This window comes from Tupaia chinensis, unplaced genomic scaffold (genome assembly GCF_000334495.1).
Source record: "Tupaia chinensis unplaced genomic scaffold, TupChi_1.0 Scaffold000117_2, whole genome shotgun sequence".
Taxonomy (NCBI): domain Eukaryota; kingdom Metazoa; phylum Chordata; class Mammalia; order Scandentia; family Tupaiidae; genus Tupaia; species Tupaia belangeri.
The window spans coordinates 3987597-4001732 of NW_006159583.1; the positions used below are offsets into that span (position 1 = coordinate 3987597).

At 37.4% G+C, this 14136-nt stretch overlaps 1 protein-coding gene and 1 pseudogene across 2 annotated transcripts in view; one reads left to right on the forward strand and one right to left on the reverse strand.

Moving 5' to 3' along the window:
• Positions 1-14136, reverse strand: part of EPB41L2 (erythrocyte membrane protein band 4.1 like 2) — a 253789-nt gene that overhangs the window by 177767 nt on the left and 61886 nt on the right. The window contains exon 1 of one of the 2 annotated variants that reach the window (XM_006144277.3): positions 8170-8261. The exons of the other annotated variant lie outside the window; for it this stretch is intronic. The gene's annotated coding sequence lies outside the window, so the exon portion shown is untranslated. Of the gene's footprint in view, positions 1-8169; positions 8262-14136 lie in introns of those variants that run through there. 2 annotated transcript variants of the gene reach the window in all.
• Positions 6198-14136, forward strand: part of LOC114007059 (60S ribosomal protein L15-like) — a 9836-nt pseudogene continuing 1897 nt past the window's right edge.

Consider the following 14136-nt stretch of genomic DNA (forward strand, 5'->3'; position numbering starts at 1 on the left):
TGAGAAGTTTTTACTATAGGGCACATGCGCTTGCCAGAAAGACAGAGAGAGACAGAGAGATAGAAAGTGAGAAATCAGCCCCTGGGGGGATGGCCACACCGAAATCCCTTCTCCTCCATTCTCCTCTAGGATCTTGGGCACGCACGCACACGGGCCCGGCGTGAGTTTAAGCCACCAGGTCTGGGACTCGAAACATGGTCGACTACATGGGAGCTCAGCGACATAGCCATTATGCTAACTGCTGGTTCCAAGTCAGTCACATATGCTATGTCCTACTACTTCATAGTCAAATCAGGGGTGGGATGGAGATTGAGGAAGGCTCCAATACCAATTCTGAGGCAAGAAACATCGAAAGAAAAAGAAAAGAATCAGAAAAGAGATTCTTGGTATTACACTAAACAAACTTTTTAGTACAAAACTAGAGAATAAGTTCAGCATTATAAGCTGTAATTGCCAAAAAAGAAAATTCTCTTTTTCTCTGCTTCTTCCTGCTGTATTTAACCACTGAGGCCAGTTTCCATCGTATTTCTCCACACTTAAGCTATCATTTCTAGTGGACTTTTCCACACCCACCTCAATAATCCAAACCTTCTGAGAGAAAATCAAAAGTATAGTCAACTTTGCCAAGTGAAATGCAGATTTAGTTCCCACCCTAATATTTGGCTATTTAGCTGTTTGTTTCCCAACTTTTCCCATTCTTTCTGCCTTTCCCCACTTACATATAGGTCCTATAATTAAGTTATTTCCTTTCTTCCTCATTCTCCACTCCTTAACATTTTCAACACTGAATATCTCCATTCCACAAACCCTAGCTTTGCTCCCCTCAAAGAAAAAAATAAGTAAATATATGTATATGTATGTAATTATATATACACACAGAGAGAGAGAGAGAAAGAGAAAATGAAAAAATATTTTCAGAATACAGAAGGTAACATTCTAAAGATTTTTGTAGAAAATATTATAAAAATATTTCTCCAAGAAAAACTAAAACTAATTCTGCATCACTTATTTTTCAGAAATTCCACCCCCATCTCTCTACAGCCACCTCAGCTGACATATATAGTTCCTTCTGAATTTAGATCAAGGTTAAACAAGTGAGTGTAGGTCTAAACCATAATGATCATCTCAAAAAGAACACCTACCTACCTAAGGTTTTAAAAGACACATTGGTTTTAACATGGCAGAAAAGAAAATCTTCAAATTTGCTGATATATACTTTTGACCTCTTCTCCTTTTAGGTTCATATCAATCCTAAAATAGCAAGAACCCAGCCACATCACAATGGTTTCCAAACTTCTCCTAATCTCTTTGGCCAAATTAACTAAACAGCTATGTATGGGTAGTTTCAATTTTTCTCTTTTTTCCCCCATAGTCCCAAGTAGATGGATTCAGCCCTCTGGGATTATAATCTCTAATTTATCCTAGAATAACACTTCAAAAATTCTCCCAGTAAATAAAGTAAAATAGGCAGAATACTATAGTGAAAAGTGTATCAGAATAGGTAAAATTAATTCTAATTCCAGTTTTGAAAGGAATAGTAATTTTGAGCAAGTCATTTAACTTGACTAAATTTTTTCATCTATAAAGTAAATGGTGTTTGGGAAGGGGGATATTAATGATCTCTTTAAGTGCCTCTGAGTTCTAAAAGTCTGCTTTTGAAAAGAGCATTTGGCATGACTAATGGTACACTAAGTGAGTGAAAAAAGACATCTAAACCAAGAGAGTATGAATACCACGTTGTGAAATGTATATAAATATTCGTTTACTAAAGTATTTACTCCGTAAACTAAGAATGTAGGATATAAAAATAAAGACAACATGATATTAACAATTTTATCCAAAGGCAAAATAAGGCTGGATTTTATATTACTGTGCTTCTCTATTACAAACTACTTAATAATCGTAAATTCATCATTAAAAAGATCCAATCTCCTGAATCCAAGTGTGACATTTTCAATCAGAGGTCTTCAGTCTCTATGAAATATGAACATGTAAGTCCTGTCTTCAGTTGTGGGGGTTAGGGTGTGGAACAGAGGGGGAGAAATTTCAACCTTGTTTTTCTACAGCTACTTTTCTCATCTAGTCTGAAATCCCTTCCCTTGCTCCTGCCCCTCCTCTAAAAGAATCTCTTGGGAGAGATTGAACGCAAGTAACCTAAAACTGGAATTTCTGGAACTGTGTGGTTTTCAAAAAGCATTGTATTATCATCTCCCTACCCCTACGAACACACCCAGAATTGAATTTCATACTTATTTTCACAACAAAAATCTCACATTTGTACTTACATATTGGGTTTTTCCCCTTTTTTCCTCTTTAAAAGGAAAAAAAAAAAAAGGCATGGGCAGAGTACATCGGAAAAAGAAGAGAATAATTTGGCACCTGTGGAGGTGATGTCATTCCCAGCCATGGCTCTGGACTGTCCCTGGAATGCAGTTTGTAGCATGAATCTCTCAGCCCACCCAATGCTGTTTAACATAAAACAAAGTCCCTCCCAGGCCCTAGAAAACCTCAGGCATACTTGACTGTGCTCAATTTAGGAAGCCCTACAATTGCAACTTTTCAGATTTAATTTTGTAGAATACAGTACCACATGCTGTCAGGATCACCGTTGAAAGGCCAAACTTTAGTAGCTCTAAACCTTTATTTAACAATTGGCAGACTTAGCACTAATGCTACATGTCTATCTATATGCAGCTCCTGATTTATGATAGATTATATTCCAAAAGCCTGATTCTGAGTCGCTGGCTCAAATAAAGGAAGTAGACATATTCTCCAACACCAGAGTGAAGGTTCAGTTGGAAAAGGAGTAGATGGCATGGGAAACTTAAATGGAATGACAAAAGTGAAGCTGGGAATGTGAGCTTCAATCCTCAACCCATACAAGGAAGCTAGCAAAATCTAAGCCCTGGCTGTCCATACAGAGAAATAATGCAAGTAGAAATAACGCAAGCAGAATAATGTCATCTAATGTTAGCTATTGTTATTCCCCTGCACCACCACCACCACCCATTCCATCCCCGCCACCAACAGACACAGTCATTAAAGGGAGTACTAAACTCCCTAAACCTACCTAAGGAGATCCAATTATCTATAATGCACTTGAAAGCACATACAAATTTAGCCATGAATGTTAACGTTTACAAAAAGAAGTTGCAAAATACATCTGCTCTCCAGAGCAATGAGTGCCACCCTCAATTCATGCTAAACATGAATGAATCCCAAAACCCACAGCTCCTACAGCAGGGGGACCACCAAAAATGGGGAGCCTAATGAGGTTGGAGTATGAACTTGGAAGACCAGGGGTGAAGGAAAAGGAACCTATGCTTCTGCCCAAATCAATCGACTGCCCTCTCAGAAACATCCCCATTATCTTTCCCTCCCTTTTTAAGAGTCATAGATTACAGTCTCCTGCTATCCACTGCCTATACCTGAACAGTATGACCCATTATGAAAGTACTCTCATCTAAAAAAATAAACTCTCCATCTCCCAATTTCAGTCTAAAAAGCAACAGAAGCTTAGCAACTCTATTTCACTATTCATATTAATGGGGAAATGGATAAGGTAAACCATAAATATATGTGTATGTTTTTACTTACATTCTAAAAGCAAAGGCAAAAAAAAAAAAAGATGCCAATATGTTTTATTTTTCATAAGTAATCAAGACAACAGAAGATGGAAGAAGCTAGAACTCCTACTTCACAATTACTAAGACTGTACCTACTTGATCTTTTACTATCTTTATTACCCTCACAATCCTCCAAAAAAGTAGTTAGTAGTCGATTTCATGCCGATTACACGTCTTGTGGGTAATCTGTAACTAGTCCCGGAACACTCTCTGTGACTCAAAGCACATCAGAAGTCCCCTCTTCTCATTGCCCAGTTTTTATAGACTCACAGCGTCTTAGAGATGCTCCAGACCCTGGCGTTTTTCTAATCTACTTCCCTTAGTCTGACAGCGAAGCTAGAGAGACCCATGCTGAGCAAGAAACTCCATCAACACCTGAGCCACACTTTTCTCCACCACCCCACAATGTTTAAGTCTATAACAGGAGGAAGGGAAGGCATGCATCCCAAGCCATCACAAGTATGACACATTCTCACTCTAAATAGTTTGTATGTACTATCCATACTCCTACTCCTGTATGTAAGGCACTAAACTCAGTGTGTGTGTGTGTGTGTGTGTGTGTGTGTGTGTGTGTGTGTGTGTTCGTATTCCTACCAGCAAAGCGCAACTCCAATAATCCTGTACTCTCTACCATCTCTCTAACTCATTCCCACAATCATACCCCAAGCACTGGCTTTCACATTTTTCCAAGTGTAACCCAGAGTAAAATATTTACATCCTAACCCAGTCCACAAATACACAGTAAAGACACCCAGTAATAGTTTTCAGTTTCATAGTTTCAAATAACTATGTGTGATCCATTCAGATCAAGACTAAAGCATAACCTTGGGCAGTTTGTGCTTAATCTAGCTCCAAGTCCTTTCACTCCAGGAACCTTTTCCCTGACAAAGGACTGCCTCAGACAGAAAAAAATGGCACCTCTTTCCTCTCCTTCCTTTTACTTTCCTCTCCCAAATGGGACACCTTCCCTTTTTTCAAAACTAAAAATTCTATAGGCTACATGAGGCCTTCACTCACATGTTGTTTTCTATAGTATTTCATTTTTTAGATGCCTCTCATGACTCTGACTCCTTGAAGTCCTACCCTATACCTATATACACTTACAATTATCTTCGTTTCATAAACCCCAACCTCTGATTATCCTCTGTCTTCCCAGCTCTGCCCCTCTTGAGTTCCATCAATAAGAAATCCTTGACCCTGAGGTGCCTGTGCTCCTATCTGCTATCCCACTGCCCAGTCTTCATTTCCCTCTTTCAGCAGCTTGGACTCCATGGGCCACCATTATACCCTCACTCTTTGCCCCTCTCTCTATCCAAAACACTCTCCCTGCTTTGTAGTTATAGCTAACTCTGGCCTTACCTCAGAATTGCACCTACACAGCCAAACAAAAGTAACCATGATAACTTTTCTCAATTTAAATTCATAGCCACAAACTTTAAGCAAACCCTGGTGATCCCCAAAAACCCTACAAGATTTTCCTAAATTAACCCATACTCCCACTTTCCTGTGCACCTATTTCACAGCCACGCGTACAAAATAGGGGGGAGGGCACTGAAAACTGAGTATTCCTGTATTCTCAGCAACAATTTAGCAGCTCTCCAAAGGAAAGAAAAATCTTTTATTTTATTATTTAAAAAACTGTTACCAATAAAAACAAACAAGGTACTACTATTCATTCAGCTGCCCCAGCACATGGTTGAGTTCCAATATTAGTAAGGAAGGCATATAACCATTAAATAAAAGAAAAAGAATGTGTGCTCTCCAAAAGTACTCGTTTTCTGACTTGTTATGAAAATATCCTGTAATACACTCTCTTAATTCTCTTACCAAGGTAGTCCATAGACAACCATAATCCTGCCTCTCTAAACGCTGTCAGGCATAACAGTTTATTGCCCAAATATAATTTGTTCAGCCATGCAAACACTTGTGCAATCAGGCATATCCCATTTACAAGGGACAAGGCCAATGTCATGGCCACAAGTGATCAGCACCAGTGCCCTACAAGCCCTTTCACTTTTCCCATAATCATCTCCACATGATTTCAGTAACTTAACAGAAAAATAAAGCACACACCATATTAAGTTGCTATTTATTCCAACCACGTCACTAACAGTGATTCAGATGCACATAAGAGAATGCACCTGGAGTAAAATGGAGCTGTGTCTCCCTAAAGTGAAGGCTAAGGAAGCAGATCCACTCAGAGACAAGAGGCCCAGCCCAGGATTCCAGGTGCTTCAGGAGTGCTGCCATCATGCAGTCACTGCAGGACTGTAGAGGCCACTGCTATCACCATGAAACCCAGTCCATCCTGATAGGGATAAAGAAAATAATTATTTAAAAACACAGTAGGCAAATCTAGGTCATAGTCCATATGCCAGGAAACAGGCAGATCATCTAGAGCACACACAAAGGCCATAAGCCCTTTGGAGCAAAAATATATTTTAGCTAGAGGGAGGCTCAGGTAAGAAACATGAACTGGACTTGCAGACATGGCCACATGTTAGTCTGCTAGCCGCAGGTATCCAAACCTCAAAATCAAGACAGAATGTACACAGCACAAACCACACCAACATGGTCGTGCTAAGGTAACAATGCCTATCCTCACTTACTTATGCCCCTTGCTCAGCACTCTGACTCTGCACGTTCCTACCAACCATATTCCAGTTTTATGTTTTAAGATAGCTTAGGTGTTTGCTTACCCTCACCTCTATCACTCACTCACTATACCTGAAGTGCAGGCTACTACATACCCAACACTGTGCTAAGACATAATTCATCTATTGTATTTTACTTTTTAGTTCCTAAGTCAACCGACACTTTACTAGATACAAACCTATGTATATCAATCACAACTGTATTCTGTGGTACATCACTATAATTCTGAGAGGCACACTGAGATCTTCAACCCAGTTAAAACACTAAATCAATTTTATCTTTGGTGGATACCCCTGTCATTCTTTGGCTTCTCTTCCACTCCCAAGCCAAAGTAGTTTATATACCACTCTTAAGCAGTCAGTTAATCATGGCTAAGATAATGGCAGATATCTGTTTAAGGTGTGATCTCCCCAGTCAGGGGTAGGAGGTAAAGTTAGGAAGTGAAAGAATCCATAGTAAGGTCAACATGTGTTATTTAGCTTAGTGCTAGTTGAGCAAACAGATGGATATCCTCTTCCTCCTCCTCTTGAAGAATGTATAAAAAAATAAATAAATGAATAAAACTTGCCCAGTTACAACTGAGTTGTGTTTTTTTATTATTTGTTTGTTTATCACATAGAATCAGAGTTTCTAAGAAATTAGATACGACCTGGGCACTATGTTGGCTAGCTCAGGATTTCTCAACCTCTGCACTATTGACATTTTGTTGTAAGGAGCTGTCTACCACCATTGCTGGCCAATGGCCAATAGACACATGAGCCACTAACATGCTCTCAAGTCATGGCAGTCAAAACTACCTCCACATTGCCAAATGTGCCCTAGGAACAAGTATCACCTAGACAGCCCCATCTGGGTTGAGAACCACTGTGCTAGATAATGAGCATCAAGCTACTTACAGGAAAAAAAAAAAAAAAAAGTAAAAGATGTAATGAAGAGGAAACCGATGTTGATGCATAGGGCAAAATATTAGGAAAAAAAGTTATGCCTTAACCAGGTATGAGCTGCATTTTAATGAAAAGCTGAAAGATATCACCTCTCAAAACAAGAAAAATCAAAATTAAGGCAAATCAAAGTAAAGCAGAACTGGAGCATTTAAGTAATGATGTGGTTCTCTGCGTATCATGGTAACTACGAATTCAGACCACAAACTAATATTAAATCATTAAGAATACAGATGCTCAGGTGTGGTATAAACCACAACTAAGAAAGCTTAGTGAAAGCCTTAAAACTAAATCAAACCAAGTCTATTTTCATTCCACATACCCAATCTCATTCTACAAGAATAGTCTTCAACAAATTTTTATTCTACAATTATTTAGAATAGTCATTATTTTGAAGCAGTAAGGCACACCCAGATAGGACTACAAATGCTGACTCCAACCATCTTCTAGCTGACACTCAACCTCTTTGAATTATCTCCCTTATCCAGAGGAGTAAATGATACAACCAATGGAAACCCATCAACATGGTGCCTGGCACACTGTCAGCATTAACACACGGTAATCACCAGCAGTTACACGTATATACTTTACAAACATGCTTCTAATACAAAAATGGGACACACTGCCCAGGTGAATTAAGAAAACACACTTCCAATCAGTTAAAAAACAGACAATGCCATTCCTATAAAATACATGTCTTAGATGCCAAAAGTTCATTTTAAAGAGAAAGATGGACAAGCAAACAACTATAAAAGCAAAATATAAGTACTACTTTTCTTAAAGTATCATTTTCCACTTGTACTGGCTGAAATATTTCCCTAGACTTTTATCCAAATCAGTCAAAACACTATTTTAAATGGTTAAGATTACAAATTCACTTTATAAAAGCAATTTTCTATAAAGCCTAACAATCAAGTAAGAAAAAAAGAGCATTTTCTCACACATACCCAGAGCCAGTTTGGAGTTGCTGTTTTTGCCTCACAGAAGTTGTTTTCTAGCCACAAGCTACTACAAATTGTTCAGACCTTTTGGCAGCAACACAGGAAACTGCCCTTTTCACCCGTTCTCCCACAAAAATGTAGTCAATCTCTAGGCAAGCCCATCTCTCAAGGCTACTTGCTTTATGGAGCCAAATGCACACAATTTTTCACTTAGCAATATGAAAGAGCCCCAGATATTTGGCATTTTTGTGAAGAAAACTGAAAGCAAATCATCAAAGCCATACGGGCAAAGTTCTTGGTTAAATCAGCTCATAAACCATGCTACACCAACGTTTGAAATTTATAGGGCATTTGGAATCACAGCTGTTTCTGTTTTATCCAAACCGTCGAGGATGCAATAGGCAACACGTGAAGCCATTTCCTGACGCGCCTTTGTCCTTGGCTTCCCGCTATTCTCAATGTGCCATGTTTCAAATAAGTAGTTAAAATAGAAGTGGATTAAAAACCCACAATAAAACGAAACTCAGGCAGCCCACTCACTTGCCATACCTTCCTTGTGAATCTGGGGTTTTCCTATTATCTTGGGGATCACATAAAGGCTTTTGGGCAACTCACAAGAATGAAGTTGAAGCTCCTCTCAAGTTTTTGTCCAGGTACACAAAGTGAATCCACATTTTTCTCCTTCAATTATTTAAGGAGAGGCCAGAGCAGGAGGTGGTAAATTACTCAACACCTGTAACTTATTTAATTTCTAAAAATAAAGCCAACATTGCCTTTTAAATGCAAAATTAAAGCAGATCTTTTTGAAAACGAGGAATTCCTTTTTATCACATTTGATGTAAAATTTCAGGCTGGTCATTTTATTAAAAATAACAAGCCCAAATGGTAGAAAGACATCTGCAGTCACTCAAGAAATAAAGCTGGCTACTACTCTGTCCTGGGAAATTCAGACTGTAAAATTCAATCTGTGAACCCAGCTCACAATTCACAGGTTAAAAAAAAAAGAAAAATATCAGCCCAGTATTTTCCAGGGAATATTTTCTGTCTCCAAAATTGACTTTCAACTGCAAACAACTTCCAATAATGACGCAAAGGCAACTTCTCCAAAAGGATATAATATCAGAAACTGTCCAAAAACCACATACACAAAAATGATAAGCAAAGAAACCTTGATTCAATTACACAAGACCCATTACACTTTAATAGAAGATAATCAACAGAATATTTTCAGAGTCCAATATAAACACTAATTTAAAACATATTCAAGTTGAGAACTCCTTTTTAAAGACATACTTTGAATTATTCCAGCAACATAAATCCTGTATGGGGAAGAAATCTGGAAGGCAAACCAAGGAATTCAAATTATTATTATTATTATTATTATTATTATTATTATTATTGCTATTATTATTATTATTATTATTATTATTATTATTATTATTATTATTATTATTATTATTATTATTATTATTATTATTATTATTATTATTGCTACAGGGCATGTACACTCACCAGAGAGAGAGAGAGAGAGAGTGAGAAATCACCCTCTAAGGTGGCCACACTGCAATCCCTTTCCTCATTCTCCTCTCGGGATTTGGGACACGCATACACACAAGCCTAGCATATTTCTCAAACCAGGAAATCTGGGATTAGAACCATATGGTTGGCCATGTGGGCTCCAGCACCCTAACCATCACACGACCTGGCCCAAATTAAATTTTTTTTAAATGCTTACTTGTCTAGTGGGTGAAGAGATCTTGCCTGCTTGTATCTAAGTATAAAAGGCAATATTTTTATGTAGTTTTTTTTCCAATTTAAATCAATGAACTACATAGGAGAGCAAATATTAATTGTAAATATGCTTTCATTCAATGCTTGCCTTAACTAAATGCCAGTAAGTCAGACAATCTTTCATCTCCATAAACAAAACAGAATATCAAAGAGATTTCGCATTACTATTTATCCGCTTATCCACATCTTCAAAGTACATCTATAATTGTTACTGCTTAGGAGAAACTGACTGCAGAAAGAGGGAAAAAAAACAGCCTTTATGTTGGAGATTTACTCTGATGGATCCAGACAGGTTTTTTTTTTGTTTTTTGTTTTTTGGTTTTTTTTTGAGAGGTTTTTGCTATAAGGCGCATATGGCTCACCAGAGAGACAGTGAGAAATCACCCCCCCAGTGGGGATGGCCATGCCGCAATCCCTTCTCCTCCATTCTCCTCTCAGGATCTTGGGCACACACACACACACACACACACACACACACACACACACACACCACCCAGCGTGAGTTTAAGCCACGGGGTTCGGGACTCGAACTAAGATCGACTACATGGGAGTCCAGCAACATAGCCATTAGGCCAACGGCTGATCCCAGACCTAGACAGTTCTGTGTGCTGTTCAACACCAGCATAGAATTATTGTCTGTAAAACAATCACCAAAAAAGCAAATGCACAAATTTCTCAAATTAATTGTCCACTTCTTCACATGACTCACTTTGGAATAAGTAAACAACAACAGAATAACTGGCCCAAGGTTATTCGGAGGTCTGGCATAAGAACGCAAAGCAATCAGTTCCTTGTTCAAACACATGGATTTTCTGGCCCATGTGAGAGAACGTTAGCCTGGGCAAGATTTATTTCAGATTTAAACTAGGTGGGCAATTAAGCAATGGCTTTCCTATTGTTACATTTTAATTTTTTTCACATGAGAAAATCTATCTTTAAATAAAACGAAACATTTCTAAACATCAAAAGAGATGAAAAATATAGAACTGGTCACTGATTTCTGTCCGTTTTCAACCTATCTATACCCTATGTCCAATTAATAGGTATCGTAGGGTCATTATATTAAAGAGCAGACAGCTAACAGTGAAGAGGGGCAGAGTAAGACAGAGACGTGTATCTATGTTATGTTTGCATCTGTATTTACACACAGTAAGTGGTGGGTGTTTTATTTACTTGTGTGTTGTTTTTTTAAGTATCTGTGTGGTTTACTTTATATACAGCAAGAGCACTGAAGGCCCTTCATGTATCTCAATGGAAAAGTGGACATTTGGCTCCAATAAAGTCAGCACTTTCTTGAAGATGGGCTCCAGCTACGAATCGTCTTGGCTTGTGTGCTTGAAAGGGTGAAAAGGGCAGTTTTCTGTGTTGCTGCCAATGGGTGAAACAATTCACTGAGGCTTGTGGCTGGAGACTTTCTCTGAGAAGAAAACTGTTAACTTCCAAGCAAGTTTGGTGTATTTGTGCAAAAGAATGTGATTTTTTTTCTCAATTCACTCTTATTTACTGTTAATACCTTTTCCAGTAAAATACTACCAAGGAATTTTATAATTATGTCTTTAAGTGATCTTGTTAGTGAAACGAATGTTTAAAAACAATGCTTAACAGATTAACTGAAAACCAATTTCAGCACACATGTAACTTTTGAGCAATAAATTCTGTCGGGTGTTCTCCATCCACAGTTAATACAGTATTCATTTTGTTCAGGTATTCCCTTCTGGGAAGCTGTTCCTGTATTCATCCTGCAAATATTTATAAAGCACTTAAGAAGGAAACACACACACACACACACACACACACACACACACACACACTCCACCGTGCTGTGGAGTGTGGAGAATACCAAAAGGAAGGAGAAAAACTCACAGCCCTGAAGAAACCAACCTAGTAATGAAGAGGAATAGGGCAGAATTTTGAGGTTGGAGGGCATCACAGAATCTGTATTTTTCATAAATTCACTGAATGATTTTAAACTAAGGTTTAAGAACCAGTATGTTTACCCAAAACAAAACTAAACAAAAAAATGACAATTAATCAGTATGCCAAAAATCTACTTTAAAAGATTTTCAAAAACAACCAAACAAACAAAAAAAAAAAAAACAAGGAAGACTCATCATGGGATGCATGGGAGGTCTTAAACCATAATGCTACTATATTTAAAATACCACTTACTAAAAATATATCTGTACATGATGAGTTTTTCACGAATAAATCTGCATAAATGAAGTATTAAATTATGTTAGAAAAAAATCTATGAAACCATTTTTTAAAAAGAACTAAACTAGGAATCAAAAAAGGTAAATTAATGTCCAACTACTACCACTTAATTTCAATTAGAATAAAAATCATGCCCGACCTATTATCTCAGAAAGTGATCAGAATAGCCAAAGAACATGCACATAAATATATCTTTGCCAAGTGTTAAAAAAGTGAACATTATACCACTAGACTAGGAGCAGTGGTATATTAAAACTCAGAGGTTTTAATATCCCCACAGTATGTAAGACCTTGTCAGGAATAAAACGGGCACTGAATTAACACTGGTTAGATCTCAAAAATGAATTTTTAGGCTTCCGGAAAACTCAGAGATGAGTAGGAAAATATTTGCTAAAGTTTGCACATCTCTCAAAGGTTACAGGTGACAGTATGTTTTGCAGTTACAAATTTGCTTTCATATTTTATATAAATATAACCATATTCAGTATTTGGTATTTAGTTTTTTTAAATGCCATGTATGTAGCTCTGTGTAGTACATATGCAGTTCACTTTTACATCCTATGTAGTACTCTATCATACAATGAAATATACTTTATTGTTCCCAATTGAAGGGTAAGTTGTTTCCAATATTTTGCTATTATACAAGTCTCAGTGACCACTTCTCTATCTCCTTTATGCACAGGTACAGAAATCTCTAGAGTGCAGACTTAGTGGAATTGCTAGCTAGCATGATAGGGTCAGTTTTATGTGAAATTTCCAAACTCTTCTCCAAGATGTATCAATTTATACTCTCACTGACAGTCAATTATTATAACAATTATCTTACCCAACACTTGGTATTTTTATAGTCTTATATTACAATGGTTATGAAAACGTCTCTGTTTAGCTTGCATTTTCCTAATTATTAATACTAGTGACATTCGTATATTTACTGGCCATCTGGGTTGCCAATTCTGCAAACTACCTTACATTTATCCTGTTTTTCAAATAGGCTGTCATTCTTTTTCTTATTGATTTATAGGAGTTGTTCATATAATGTAGTTTTTAATCATTGTAGTATACAGGTTATTTCCAGTAGGATTGGCACTGGCACTTGGTCACTAGTACCTAAAAGCCTCACTGCAATAGATAGAAAAGTGTCAAGTCATTTTTCTCATATAACTACAAGTACAGGAGTAGGCAAACCAGGGTTGATGAATCCAGTCAAGGATGTCATCAAGAAACTAGCCTCCTTTTTACTCTTTGGCTCTGCAGTTTTTCACACTTGTTTCATTTTCTTTGAAAGACAGCTGCTGCAGCTCTTGACATTATAACCACATTGGAGAAAGAGAGGGGAAACCAGAATCCAGCTTTCCCAAAAACTTAAGATTACATCTCATTGGCCATATCTGATTACCTCTGTGTTTCTTAAATGCACACAAATCACACTGGTGTTAGCAAAGAAAGTGGAATAGGCTCGGCAGGCAGCTAGCAATGTCTTCCAAGCAAGCATTACAAACACATTACACCAACTGGAGCCTTTTCATTTCACTGTGACAATTTTCTTATACAAACATTTCTTTTAATAGAATCAAATCTCTAAATCTTTTCTTAAAGAATTACTTATTTATTATTCTTACTATTTTTAAATTTGCTATGAGGCACATGTGCTCACCAGAGAAAAAGAAAGAAAGAAAGCCACCAGGTCCAGGATGAGAACCACAGTTGGCCACATGGAAGTGCAGTTCCTTAACCACCGCACCACCTGCTGGCCCCAAATCTCTAAATCTTTTCATCATTTGTGTTTTCTGTGTTCTCCCACTCCCCAACAATGTTTATATTTTCCTTTAAAAATGTTAAAGATTGGCTTTCCACCTTTGTGTGGAAAGGCAGAATAATGCATTTTGTGTAAGATATAGAGTAGAAAATAAAATTTTAATTTCTCCTATACTGACAAGCAATGGATGATCAACCCTGTTTATCTAATAG